Below are 12,661 nucleotides of genomic sequence, written 5' to 3' on the forward strand. Positions count from 1 at the left end.
TATTAATGTGTAAAATGTTTAAACAAGTAACTTGAAAATGTTTTTGGAAGAAAATTTCACAAGATGTGAGTTTTTGATAAATTTTAAGTTTTTGGCTGCGATTGGCATTTCTGGAAAATTGCCGGGATCCCAGTGGGATCAGCCACGCCTCCACCTGTCTGTTACATATATTCTGGCAAACATATTATACCCATTTTTATACCCTGAGCCCATTGAAAATGGGCAAAAAAGGGTATAATGTGTTTGGCAGAATGTATGTAACAGGCAGAAGGAGGGGTGGCAGACCCCATAAAGTATATATATTCTTGATCAGGATCAACAGCCGAGTCGATCTAGCCCTGTCCGTCTGTCTGTCCGTCTGTCCGTCTGTCCGTCTGTCCTTCTGTCCGTCTGTCCGTCTGTCCGTCTGTCCGTCTGTCTGTCCGTCTGTTTGAACGCGTCGATCTCAGAGACTGTAAGTGCTAGAGACTTCAAATTTGGAATGCAGGTTTGTGAATACCATACGCAGGTCAAGTTTGTTTCCAATTTTTGATGCCACGCCCCCTTCGCCCACAAATTGAAAAAAAACGATTTACAGGCGCAATTTTTGACATAGCACTCCCTAACTGAACAATCAGTTGAGAAGTATGCGTATTAAACGACCCTGAAAATTTCAAAGCGATTGACCCATAAATAAAGAAGTTATTTCGGAATTTAGATTTAGTTGAATAATTACATTTGGATGGCAAATCAAACGTGCGAGCGAGACAGCATGTTCACGTTTGTATGCAAGGCGCGCACAAACACAGTAAGAAATAGTACCAATTTTCTTTTGGGCTTCGATTTCAAGTACTATATGACCTAGAGACTTCAAATTTGTTATGTAGGTTCCTGGATACCATACGCAGGTCAAGTTTGTTTCCAATTTTAGGTGCCACGCCCCCTTCGCCCACAAATCGCACAAAACGATTTACAGGCGCAATTTTTGACATAGCAATCCCTAACTGAACAATCAGTTGAGAAGTATGCGTATTAAACGACCCTGAAAATTTCAAAGCGATTGACCCATAAATAAAGAAGTTATTTCGGAATTTAGATTTAGTTGAATAATTACATTTGGATGGCAAATCAAACGTGCGAGCGAGACAGCATGTTCACGTTTGTATGCAAGGCGCGCACAAAGACAGAACGAATTAGTACCCATTTTTTTTTGGTACCAAATAAGAATTAAGCGATAAGCAAAAATATTATCGATATCATGTAATGAAAATGTTAATGTATAATTTATGTATATACAAATATACAATTTGATTAAAATATAATTGTGTTAATATATAAATATGTATTTTTGCATGCCAAAAATCAGCAGAAGCTGATAGCTATGTATGTATGAAATTGCATGAGAGAAATAGCGATCATTATGCAGCACTACTCTTGCATCTTTGCCGAGCACTGAAAGCTGCAAAATAATAATTTTAGTTATTAATATTTTCAATTCCTTACACATATATATAATAAGTATCTGCTTATTATCGTTGTAAAAAAAAACTTAGCATTTTCCGCTTTAAGAATCTCATAAAATTAGACATTGCCTTTTATTTCAAATTTCGCGCGCACTGCAGCAGCCTTTGGCAGGCTTGAATTTGTTGCGTAAGTGGGAGAGAGTGAGAGAGGAAAATGGGTGCTGCCAGATTGCAGGCTGAGCAAAGTTGTAGTTTGTGGCTACTCTTGACACACGCTACATCGATTGAAAGCGATTACGATTACGACTTGCGATTTAAATTTATCAATTTCTAATTAATTTTAAATAAGTTGATTATATTAAAGTTTATTATATTAAACTTATTTAAAATTAATTAGAAATTGATAAATTGGTAAATCGCAAGTCGTAATCGTAATCGAGTGATGTATTAGTTCAGTGAGGCATTAATAACGTAGTCTGCAGTGATAAGCACAGTGACTTCAGAAAACCGAAAGTTGTTCATAGTTTCGCGTGTGTAATTTTGATACCCTGAGCCCATTGAAAATGGGCAACAATCAACTTTATAAAAGAGTACATGGGCTCAGGGTATCCTACTGTCGAGCGTGCTCGACTGTAGCCGCACCTCACCGCGAGCGAAGCGAGCCGGGGGTAGGCGAGCGAAGCGAGCAGGGGGCGGAGCCCCCTTGTTTTTTTTGCGATCATTGCATTTTTACCATGATTTAATAAATTACGTTTTTTATTAATTTACTCAAAAAATAATAATTAATTAAAAAAACAAATAAAATAAAACTCTTAAATAATTATTATTCCTTGAGTTCTATTAATTGCTCAAAAATAATGATTATGTTTCGAGTTGTAAAGTATAACTCAAAATTAATCTATATATTGAAACAAGGATTAAAAATAATCATTATTTTGTAATATTTATAAGCAAAAATTATATTGATTGCAGTCCCTATCACTAATAACTTTTCAATGACTGATATTTAAAGCTATTTTCAGAAAAAACATTTAAGAATATTATGCGAAGGGGAATTTGAATTTGAGTTCAATCAAAACAAAATCTTAGTACGCTTCATCTTAAGCAAGTTTAAGCAAATAGAAATAAAAATGGAGAGAGAGAGCAATGCAAATTTAGCTGGCGTCTTGCACATTGAATTGGATTGCCATAAATTTGATTTTATTCAAATCAATTTGATATGCAATGCAAAATGCATGCGATACATAATGCAACAATCAAATCAAATGCTGAGCTGTAATTGATATTTGATATTTCGTATTCGTATTTATTTTATTGTACTATATTTCAGTATGTAGATAGTGTGGTATTTTTCTATTTCTTGGCAAGCATATAATAAACCACATTCAACCTCGCTCCCTGCCTCCCACCAATTAAATTCGCATTGAAAGTTGATATGGTTTTGGCCTACAGTCTTGTGCCGTGTGTTTGCCACACGTTGCAGCCACAGTTCGGCCACCCACAGGAAGGCAATATATGTTTACACATGTAATTGAAATTGTATTACAATCACATAGACATACACACACACTTGTATATAGTATATTAAATGGCGGCATTGCATTGAGCAAGGCGTCGCTGGCAATGTGCCCAAAAAATGGCAGCAAAGAGAATTTGGTGTGCCCTTATCGCTGATGTTGCCAACAATACGAGTGCTCGTATGCAGCTGTAATTGTTGTTATTTTGTTCCTGCATTTCTTGTTGTTTTTTTTTCCCATTCTGTTTTTTTGGCATGGCATGTTGCCTACTTTTTGGCGCTAGGCATTTAATTAAGCGTGTAAGTGCACGACAGGCGGCAGGCCAAACGGTCTGCCAATCTTCCCCTCACACTCTCACTCTCAATTGCTCTCACTCTCACTCTCGCTGTCTCTATCTCTGTCGCACGAAGTGACTGGCTTAATGTTTGGCCACATAATTGCATATTTGATGACTCGCACAGATATTATGCTTATGCCGAGCAAAGGAGCATAGAGTTTAGCTTTGGTTTTTGGCACTGCCCTTTGACCCCTGACCCCCGAACCCTTTCCCCCTGCTTCCTGCCAAATAATTGAAGTCCGGCCGGGGCATTGAAATGCATTTGTGCATAATTGAAATGCCAAGCGAGTCAAATTGTTTGTCAAAGGCCTAACAACTTGCAGGTTATGTTGAATATCCTTCAATTCCCATTCCTCTTTCTGTTCCCATTTTCATTGCATGTTTCAGGGCGCATGACGTCAGCTTGGAAATGTGTTTTATGTGCAGCATCTGGGCTTATGGATAATTATCCATATTCGGCAAGTAGTTCGACACACACACACACACACGGCATTTGCATCGAAATGTCAACAAACAATTGAAGTTTTATGCAAAACGCCAACACAACAAACACTTGTGTATGTGTGTGTGTGTGTGATTGTGTGTGTCAATGAAAAATATGCTAACACACACACACACACACACATAAGCATAGGCTATGATAGGCGGCCTGCTTTTTGTGAGTGTGTGCATTTATCTATGTAAATGTCTCACACTCAACCCAGCTGCTTACACTATGCGGCTGTTGCGCTCTCTCTCTCTCCCACACACACACAAACACATACACGCACACACTGTGTCTCGTCTGTGGCTGTGTGAGTGTGTGTATATAGGTCAGCGGCACTAGAGCGGTTACTACAGAAACTGAGTGCTTGTGACGTCATTGTGCAACAAATTCGTGCAACGCCATTTGCCATTTGCCAGCTGCAGCAACGCGACCTATTTACAAGTCCGGCTTCCACTCGCATTCGTACTCACACCCATACACACATACACCCATACACTCACACTGCTGTATATGTTTTTGTTGTACTTCCGGTAGTTATTGCATAAGATTCTTTGTTTGAAGTTCAATGCAATGCCAAAGCCAAATCAAAGCAGGTCGCCACCTCAACTGAAAATCATCTCATAAATCTTTTTGGGCTCGTATCTTGGCCTCATCTTAGCCTTTCTCTCTCTCTCTCTCTCTCTCGGTCTCTTTTTGTACTCTTGTCTGTATGCATGCCGGTCAAGGCAACGCAACGAGCAACCTGCCTCTCGCATTCGCACTCGGCATCATCTGCCTTCCTCGTTCGACGTTTGACTATTTTTAGACAAGGTGGCAAGGTGGCAAGGTGGCAAGCATCTCTTCGGTAAGCATGCATTCCTCAATGCAGCTGCCACAGCTGCGACACTTCTCCAGCTCTGGGGCCAATTAATGGCTTAAAATTAAATGCAAATGCAAATGCAAAATGCAAAATGCAAAAGCAGCACATTCTGTTGCGCGCCAACTACGTGACATCAATTGACCGACTTGCCACAAGAAGAGCCTTGAACTGCTTGCCACACCGCATGTTCTTGCCAACTGTCTCAATGAGTTTGCAGTTAATCAACAGTTAAATTAACAAACCCACAACAAATACGATTCCACTGCAGCAGTTCCCATAAATTTGTTTCATAAGCTTTAGTATTTGATTACTCCATAATTTGCATAATAGCAAATATATTTATGAGTTTACAATGAAATTTTAAATTGTCTCTCAAATTATGGAATTTAAATGAGAAGCAAAATTGTGAAATTCGTTTCAAATTGCATAAATTTATTTTAATATGATTTTCATTTCAAATTTATTGCAAGAGTACACTGATAAAAAAAATGTTCTAAAATCAAGATTTTGGTCTCAGAACTAAGATTTTTGGTCTAAAAAATGCGTCGAGAACATCAAATTCTTGAATTAAGAGATCACATCTTGATTTTAAGAACATTTTAAATAAGACCAAGTTCTTATTTTAAGAATAAATGTTCTTAAAATTAAAATCAAAAAATAAAATAAATGAATATTATTTTTTATATTTATATTTTTTTTTATTTTTAAATTTTGTTTTATTTATATTTTATTCTATTGTAGTAATTTTATAAATGTTATTTTAATTTGTTACGAGGGGGATTCGAACCGCCGCCTACTGCTTCACAACTGAAGCGGCCTCTCTAACCAGAGCGCCACGGTGCTCATTTGTTTGATACGAAATAGTACCTATTTATACTTTCCTAACAATTTTAAGATTTTTTAGATTAATAATCTTAGTTTTAGTAATTTGGTCTTAAAATAATCTTATTTTAAGAACAAAATATTTAAGATGAATGTTCTTGATTTTAGAACTTGGTCTTTTTTTTCAGTGTAGAATAAACTATTTTATTATCATGTTATCCTATACGAGTACAAGAAGCTTCAAGAGTAAGCTTGATAAACTGACTGAATCTCTATTCAAGTTGAAAATTAAAGCTTAAGTTTGATAGAGACTAAATGATGCGTGTTATAAAAGCTGAACAGACAGTTTAGGTCATCTCGATTCGAGTCCATTAAATGTTAAAGCTATTGTCGTTCTGCGGAGAAGCCGCAACGTATCGTGAGCTGACGTAACGTGTGGCTTTCAACCAACTGCAGCAAATTGCTTTCGTGCTACGCTGAGAGAAAAACTAAAACAATGAGCTTAAGAAAATATTTAAGGAGAATAATAGAAAAAAACTTTGGAAGTGGAGGACGGCATTGTTCCCGTTAATTGAATTGTCAAGCGGGTGAAATTTGCAAAAGCCTGTGTCCTTTGAAAATAAATTTATAACCATTTGTTCATCACTTAAACTTTCAGCTATACCAAATTAAGTTACTCATTTTCTGCTTTCGTTTATATTATATAGTTGCCACTGAACCGATCGATCGAAAATTAAGTGTTTGGATTAAACAATTTTTTAGTTTTTTTTTTTTTAAAGATATCTTAACCAAACTAACAAAATATGCATTTACAGCCAAGTATGCTTGAATTCAAATTTTGACTTGCAAAATCAATCATATTTATAAATATAAGTCAAAATAAATTCAAACTTACGTGTCGATTAACTTATGCAATACCGTATCTCAGCTATACCACACTTGCTGATACCCCTTAATTTAACAATTGAAAATGGATTTTCTCTCAGTGCACTCTATAGCGAGTGCACGTTGAGTCCCCAAACTCATTCGCTGAATTGTACGTGCAGTTTGATTCAAAGAAATGTCTGAGTCAGACTTGTATCGACAAGGGAATAGAAAAACGAAGAGAGAAGACAGCATACAGCAGATATAAGGTATGAGATTGGAAAGAGGAGATAGGAGTCACATGGGAGGTGCTGAAGATACCGATGCAATCAATCTCTTAGTCAGCTGAAATCACGGCCAAAAAATCGCTGGAATTATGCAAATGCAGCTTAAATTTTCATGCGGATGCCAGTCTGACTTACACTTGGCAATACCTGAACCTGAATCCGCTCCTTTTTTTTTCTACAAGCATCTTATTGTTGTTAGCTGGTAGCTGACCTTGGCCAGCGCAGCTTTGCGTGCACAATTTGTGTTTTGTTTTGGCTGTTATTTTTGGCAGCAATTCTGAAATTGTGTGGTGCTGTGGCAACATGCAAGCGACGCGACGCTTGTTGCTGTTGCAACTCTGGTAATGCACGTGCGGGCAGGTGGGGAAGACAAGGGGGTCATTTGAAATGTGTTCCACTGTGCCGCCTTGTTGAAACTTTAGCCCAGCTCGTTGATTATCCAAAAAGCAGCAAATTTAAACTTCACTGAGGCAAGTGCGCAATTTACACAAACACACAAACGGAGGAGTTGAAAGGCAACAACGACAACAACCACACAACTATCTCTCAGTTCGAAGCGTGACCAAGTGTGCAATGTCTACGTTCAACATTTGCCTTTTTCCTTTACTTTTCTTTTACAGACCTTTTGCCGTTACTTGTTTTATCTGCCATTTCTTTTTTTTTGGCAACTTTAGCGATTCGTTCAAGTGATGTAACTGCTTGTTGTTGCTGTTGTTGCAATTGTTGTTGCTCTCCTTCAGTAGATAGTTGCACTTAAGTGCAGCGCGTGATTGCAGTGTGCTGGCTTAAACACAAGTATGCCAAGCTAATTGGATATCTACTTCAATATTCTATGTCGGAATCAAGAAATTAAATTGAAAGTACTTTAAATTATAACTGGTTAAAGCACATAATACAGTTTTGATATCATTCAGAAGCATTCATTCCGTTATTATATTAACAAAATAAGAGTAATAGATGCTCATTTTACTAAGAACATAATTAATTGATTAAACCTTTTCAAAAACTATCTAGGCTAAAAGCATTAATAACATATATTTCTTAAATTAAAGCAATGACAACTATATAAAAACTATGGATAAATTATCTATTATCTATTGATTAAGACTGCAGCCATGATCCGAATTATTAAATTGCATGCTTTCCTTGTATTACTTGAATATTTTTGTGGATAATTGATTTGGAGAATGGGCGTATAGTAGAATGCAGAAAGTACGTTAACTTAAGTAAAAAAAAATAGCTAAAAACCATTGCTTATCTTAAGTTAAGTAATCGATTGTGAGTACTGACATAAAAATAATTGTATCTGATTAAAATATTATGGTAATATGAGTATAGGTGAATGCATTGATTTAAATCAGGTTTCTTGATAATACTTTTAGCAAACTGACGACAAGTTTTCGATTGGCACTTATTCATATGTTAATTTTGTTGATGCATAAAATATACTTTAAATTATTGTTGCTTTTCTTTTCTCCACTCCAAAGAAAAATCATCATTCAGTCTATGGGTTAGACTGCTGTATCAATTACGAATGCAGGACATCCTCTGCCATTTCCTTATTATAGCGCATTTTAAACGTTTGTCTTGAATTCGAGAGGAAGTGACCAAATTATACTCAATTGCATTTTCCATTTAATTTCACAGTTATTTTTAATACTAAAGGAAAGTAAAGTGCTTAGTTTACATTTCACTATAGGCCGTTTGACCTGTTTATACCCGCTACTAAATAATAAGTAAAAGGGTATATTGTGTTCGTTGGAATGTATGTAACAGAAAGAAGGAGGCATCTCCGACGACATCAACAGCCGAGTTGAAATATCCATGTTCTTCTGTCCGTCTGTCCGTCCGTCCGTCTGTGTTAGCGCCAAGATCTCAGAGACTATAAGAGATAGAGATACAAAACTTTCACCCACAGACTCCAAATGCATTGGAGCAGGTTAGGTTTGTTTTAAATTTATGACTTGCCCCTTCCGCCCCCGCGAATCGCGAACACCACACCCACAGTTTTTAAGATAATATAGTTTTTATGGTAAATAACGTTATCTATTAATATAATCTATTACGTCACTTAACCGCAGCAATATCGGACAAGTAGAAAGGGATTACTAGCAAACCAAAGTTTTAATAAAGGTTTTATTTCAATACAATCACCTAAAAGTATGCAGTAGCTTTTACTAGGTAGTAATTTCTTTAAAGTACTTTTATATATATTAAAATAAGTAACGGGTATCCTATGGTCGGTATCTCGACTGAAATTTTTGGGACAACAAAGGTATGACAATTTTATCGAGAGATAAGGCGCAAGGCGCTTTGGAAAATTCGACCTGCAAGTGTGTCAAAATCGAGCCCAAAGTTCGTGTTTATTTTGATTTACATAAAGCAGCGTTTGGTCAGCCAGCGGGTTTAGTACTTAGGAAGGTATTTTTAAATTTATTTTTATAACATTTTTATAAATTTTACGATATTTTATAATATGGTGAAAATCGCGTTACTATATCATATAGCTGAAATAGGAACAATCGGATTCATATTCTTTTTTAAGGCCTGTCTCCAGCCGGCCCGGTAATAAAAATTCCTGTCAAACTTCATAAAAAAAACTGCAGGAGTTTTTTTCGTTTGCGTTAAAGTTTATTCAAGAAAAATATTAGAAGTGCTGCTTTTTTCACGCTTCGTTTCCGCGAGCGAAGCGAGCCGAGGCGGAGCCCCCTAATACATTATAAATACATCAAACTGTTATGTTACATACCAAAAGTGTAAACATAAAAGTCCAATGTTGAAATAACAGCTGTTAAAGTCAGATGTTGTATCCAAAGACCACGTGGTTTGGTAAAGTATAAGCTTGCAGTGCATTTTAATATATTTCATTTGTAAAGTGAATCACTTTAAAAAATCAAAATTGGCGATGGATGTTAACAGTTCGGGATTGTACTTTATGTTGCAACTAATATTTTGTTGTTTTTGTGAGTGTCTTATTAATAATTTGTGTATTGTGTATTCTGTAGACATCACTTGCTGTTTATAGATGCTTTTTGAAACAAAAGTTTAACTTTGCAAAGAGCTAAAAAATGTTAACACTTGTTAAGCAAGTGAGTTAATCCAGAGACATTAATTCTTTATTTATCACAGTTGGTCTCAATGTGCGCTTTTTGAGAAAGTTAGTTTTTTAGGACACAACCTCACATTTTTAAATTACGATGTGCTCGCAGACCCCTATGGAGAATTTGAGCAGTTTTAATGACATTATTTAATAACTCGTAAGCTACGCAAGATGTTTTGATGCGGCTTGTTTTCTAGTGTCATAGAAAACGCCAGAAGTATTTTAGAAAAGTGGGTGTGGCACTAGCCCCGCCCTCCACTTATGTTTTTTCTAAAGTTAAGCTAACAGTTATCTGAGAGGGCTCACATCTTTTTGTATCAAAAAATCATGATTATTTTTAATGCTAATAATATAGAATATAAGAAATGTTTATTAACAATAGTAATAGTTCAATATTCCCACTTATTTTTCCAGAAAAAAATTAAAATTAAAAAGAAAAAAAATTTTCCAAAATACTTCTGGGGTTATCCATAAGACTAAAAAAAAACCGCATCAGAATATCATGAGTAGTTTACGAGTTATTAATTAATGCCACAAAAACTGGTCAAATGCCCCATAGTGCAGTTGAGTTGCAATTTTAGGCTTTTGCAGAAATTTAACGATAAAAAGTATTGCATACATTTTAGAGCATGGAAATCAAAGCCAAAGCTGAAAGTAATTGCATTTCAGAGGAATTCTTTCGACATGAACCAATGTATGATATTGTCAGTAACAAGAATATGCAATTTGAAATATGCAGTTCTCGGATGGAATTTGTGCAACTTTTATAGAGATTTGTCGAGCTACCACTTCCGACAATTGCCTTGTCAGCAGTTGCACAGTTAATAGAATTAGACATTTACACAATGGGAAATTGGCTTTGTGACTTTGTAAGCATTGACAATGGGCCAATTGTCATTTGGTTATTGGCTTTTGGCCTGGCCTGGCATTAAAGTTGGGAGTCTAAGCCAAGTCTCATTATCGCTTGACATGCGGTGTTAATTTTTATGCTTACACAACCACCACAGCAATAATAATAAAGTGAACATGAAGGCGAAGCATAAAATGAGAAGTAGAGAATAATAGTAAATGCTTGACAAACTCTTTTTCGCATGTGAGCAAAATAAAAGTAACCAGAATGTAAACAAAGGCGACAAAGTTAAGCGAGTGAAAGCGACACACAAAGCGCAGCAGACAGTCAACGAGACACAAGTAGATATACATGTATGTATGTGTATTTGTGTGTGTCTTAGTGTAAGTGTAACTGTTTCCATTGTTTGGTGCTTTTGTTGCTCATGTTGCTGACGTTGACGTCGCTTGTCGCTTGTCGCCTGTCGCTGCCAGCAAGGATCAAAAGTCAAGAACAATGACAGCAGCTGCGATACAAAACAAAACAAAACATATAACAACACGCACGTGACCCAAATGAACAACTAGAAGATACCCTGTATAAATATACAGCTTAACAGGCATTGTTCAAAACTCTAACAACCCCAAAGCAACTCTAAAACAAACAAAACAGTGTTCCTAAAGCCAACTTTGGATACTTTTAAATGTCTAAACATTTGTATTAATGTAATAAATTCTTAAAGTGAATAAAAATATTGTTAATTAATTTAAAATAAATATCTTTTTTGCATTAAAATTTTTGTGACTCTAAAAATATGTTCCATAAATGAAATTTCTGAAAGTGCAGAAATACAGGTCAACACTGTTGTTTAAAAACAAAAACAATAGTCATCAAAATCTTGTGGAACACACCTTAAAATTTAATACTTGTATTGTAAGATGCTCTATAATTTTGCAGTATACCTTTTCAGACAATTTATTTGAGTACAGGGTATAGCGAAAAAGGTTGAAAAGTCAAGTTGCATGTTGAAATATGCGGCAATTGTTTGACTTGCCAGTCAGACAGACCAAAAGAGTGAGAGAGATAGGGAGAAGGAGAAGGAGAGGTCAAACGGGGAGCAGGATAAAGTGAAAGTCGAAGCATTTTAGCGGGTGCCTCAATCAGCGTTGGGTCTTTTGGGTTCAATAGTTTATTTGCACTCGAGCTAAGTGCTCTTGGCACACACACATACAGAGCACACACGCACGCACACAAAATTCACATGCCACACATCTCATTATCAATGTCAAACGGATGTCAATTTTCATTGAGATGATTATGGGGCATATTGTCAAAGGATATTGTTATGTCTCAATCCAGACCGAAAAATGTTTATGATGATGATGCTCATTGTTGTTGTCGCTGTTGTTGTTGTTGTTTCTTGTTGGTGGTGTTAACAGCTGCTGTTGCTGTGACTGCTGTCAATGTCATTGATGGCACATTATGCATACGCCACATTGTCAGGCATCAAATTGGCCATGTGTATGTGTCTGTGTCTGTGTGTGTCTGTTATGTGTGCGTGTGTGCGTGTGTGTCTGTTGTGTGTGTATCCTCAATTTAATGTTAGCCAATTGAGCAACCAGCTCTGCATCATCTGCATATTCCATTGTCAGCAACGCATTGTGTGCCCTTATTCTCCTTTTCCCCTCTCTCCATCCCTCTGCCTCTGCCACTCTCTTTCTATTTCCATTCCTATCTCTTGTGCTGCGCATGGAGTTGACATATCCCCTCTTTTACTCTTTACACTCTTTTCTGTGCGACTCTATTCATTTATTTCGCGCCCTGGCAACTGCAGGTCACACATTTATAAAGTAAATTGCAGAGGTCTGAAAATGCCACAACCACAGTCAGTGTCAGAGTCAGTATCAAAGTCAGAGTTAGAGTCCCCAGGTCCGATCCCCAGACCGAGTCATGTCACTGTGCTATGCAATTTCCACAGAAACCCAGCAACCAACAGACCAGCTAAAGGCCAAGAGAATCCATACCGTACCGACCAAAAAAATATGGTGGTGAAATTTTACAGAATCCATTCATTTACTTTTCCGCTCACTCATACATATATTTGCTTTAAGTTTGCA

At 36.5% G+C, this 12,661-nt stretch overlaps 1 protein-coding gene across 1 annotated transcript in view; it reads right to left on the reverse strand.

The window, feature by feature from the left end:
- The window catches only part of LOC117793753 (potassium voltage-gated channel protein Shaker), a 76,772-nt gene that overhangs the window by 16,538 nt on the left and 47,573 nt on the right, over window positions 1–12,661 (reverse strand). The gene's annotated exons all lie outside the window — the stretch shown is intronic.

The sequence above is a fragment of the Drosophila innubila genome, chromosome X, assembly GCF_004354385.1.
Source record: "Drosophila innubila isolate TH190305 chromosome X, UK_Dinn_1.0, whole genome shotgun sequence".
NCBI classification, from domain to species: Eukaryota; Metazoa; Arthropoda; class Insecta; order Diptera; family Drosophilidae; genus Drosophila; species Drosophila innubila.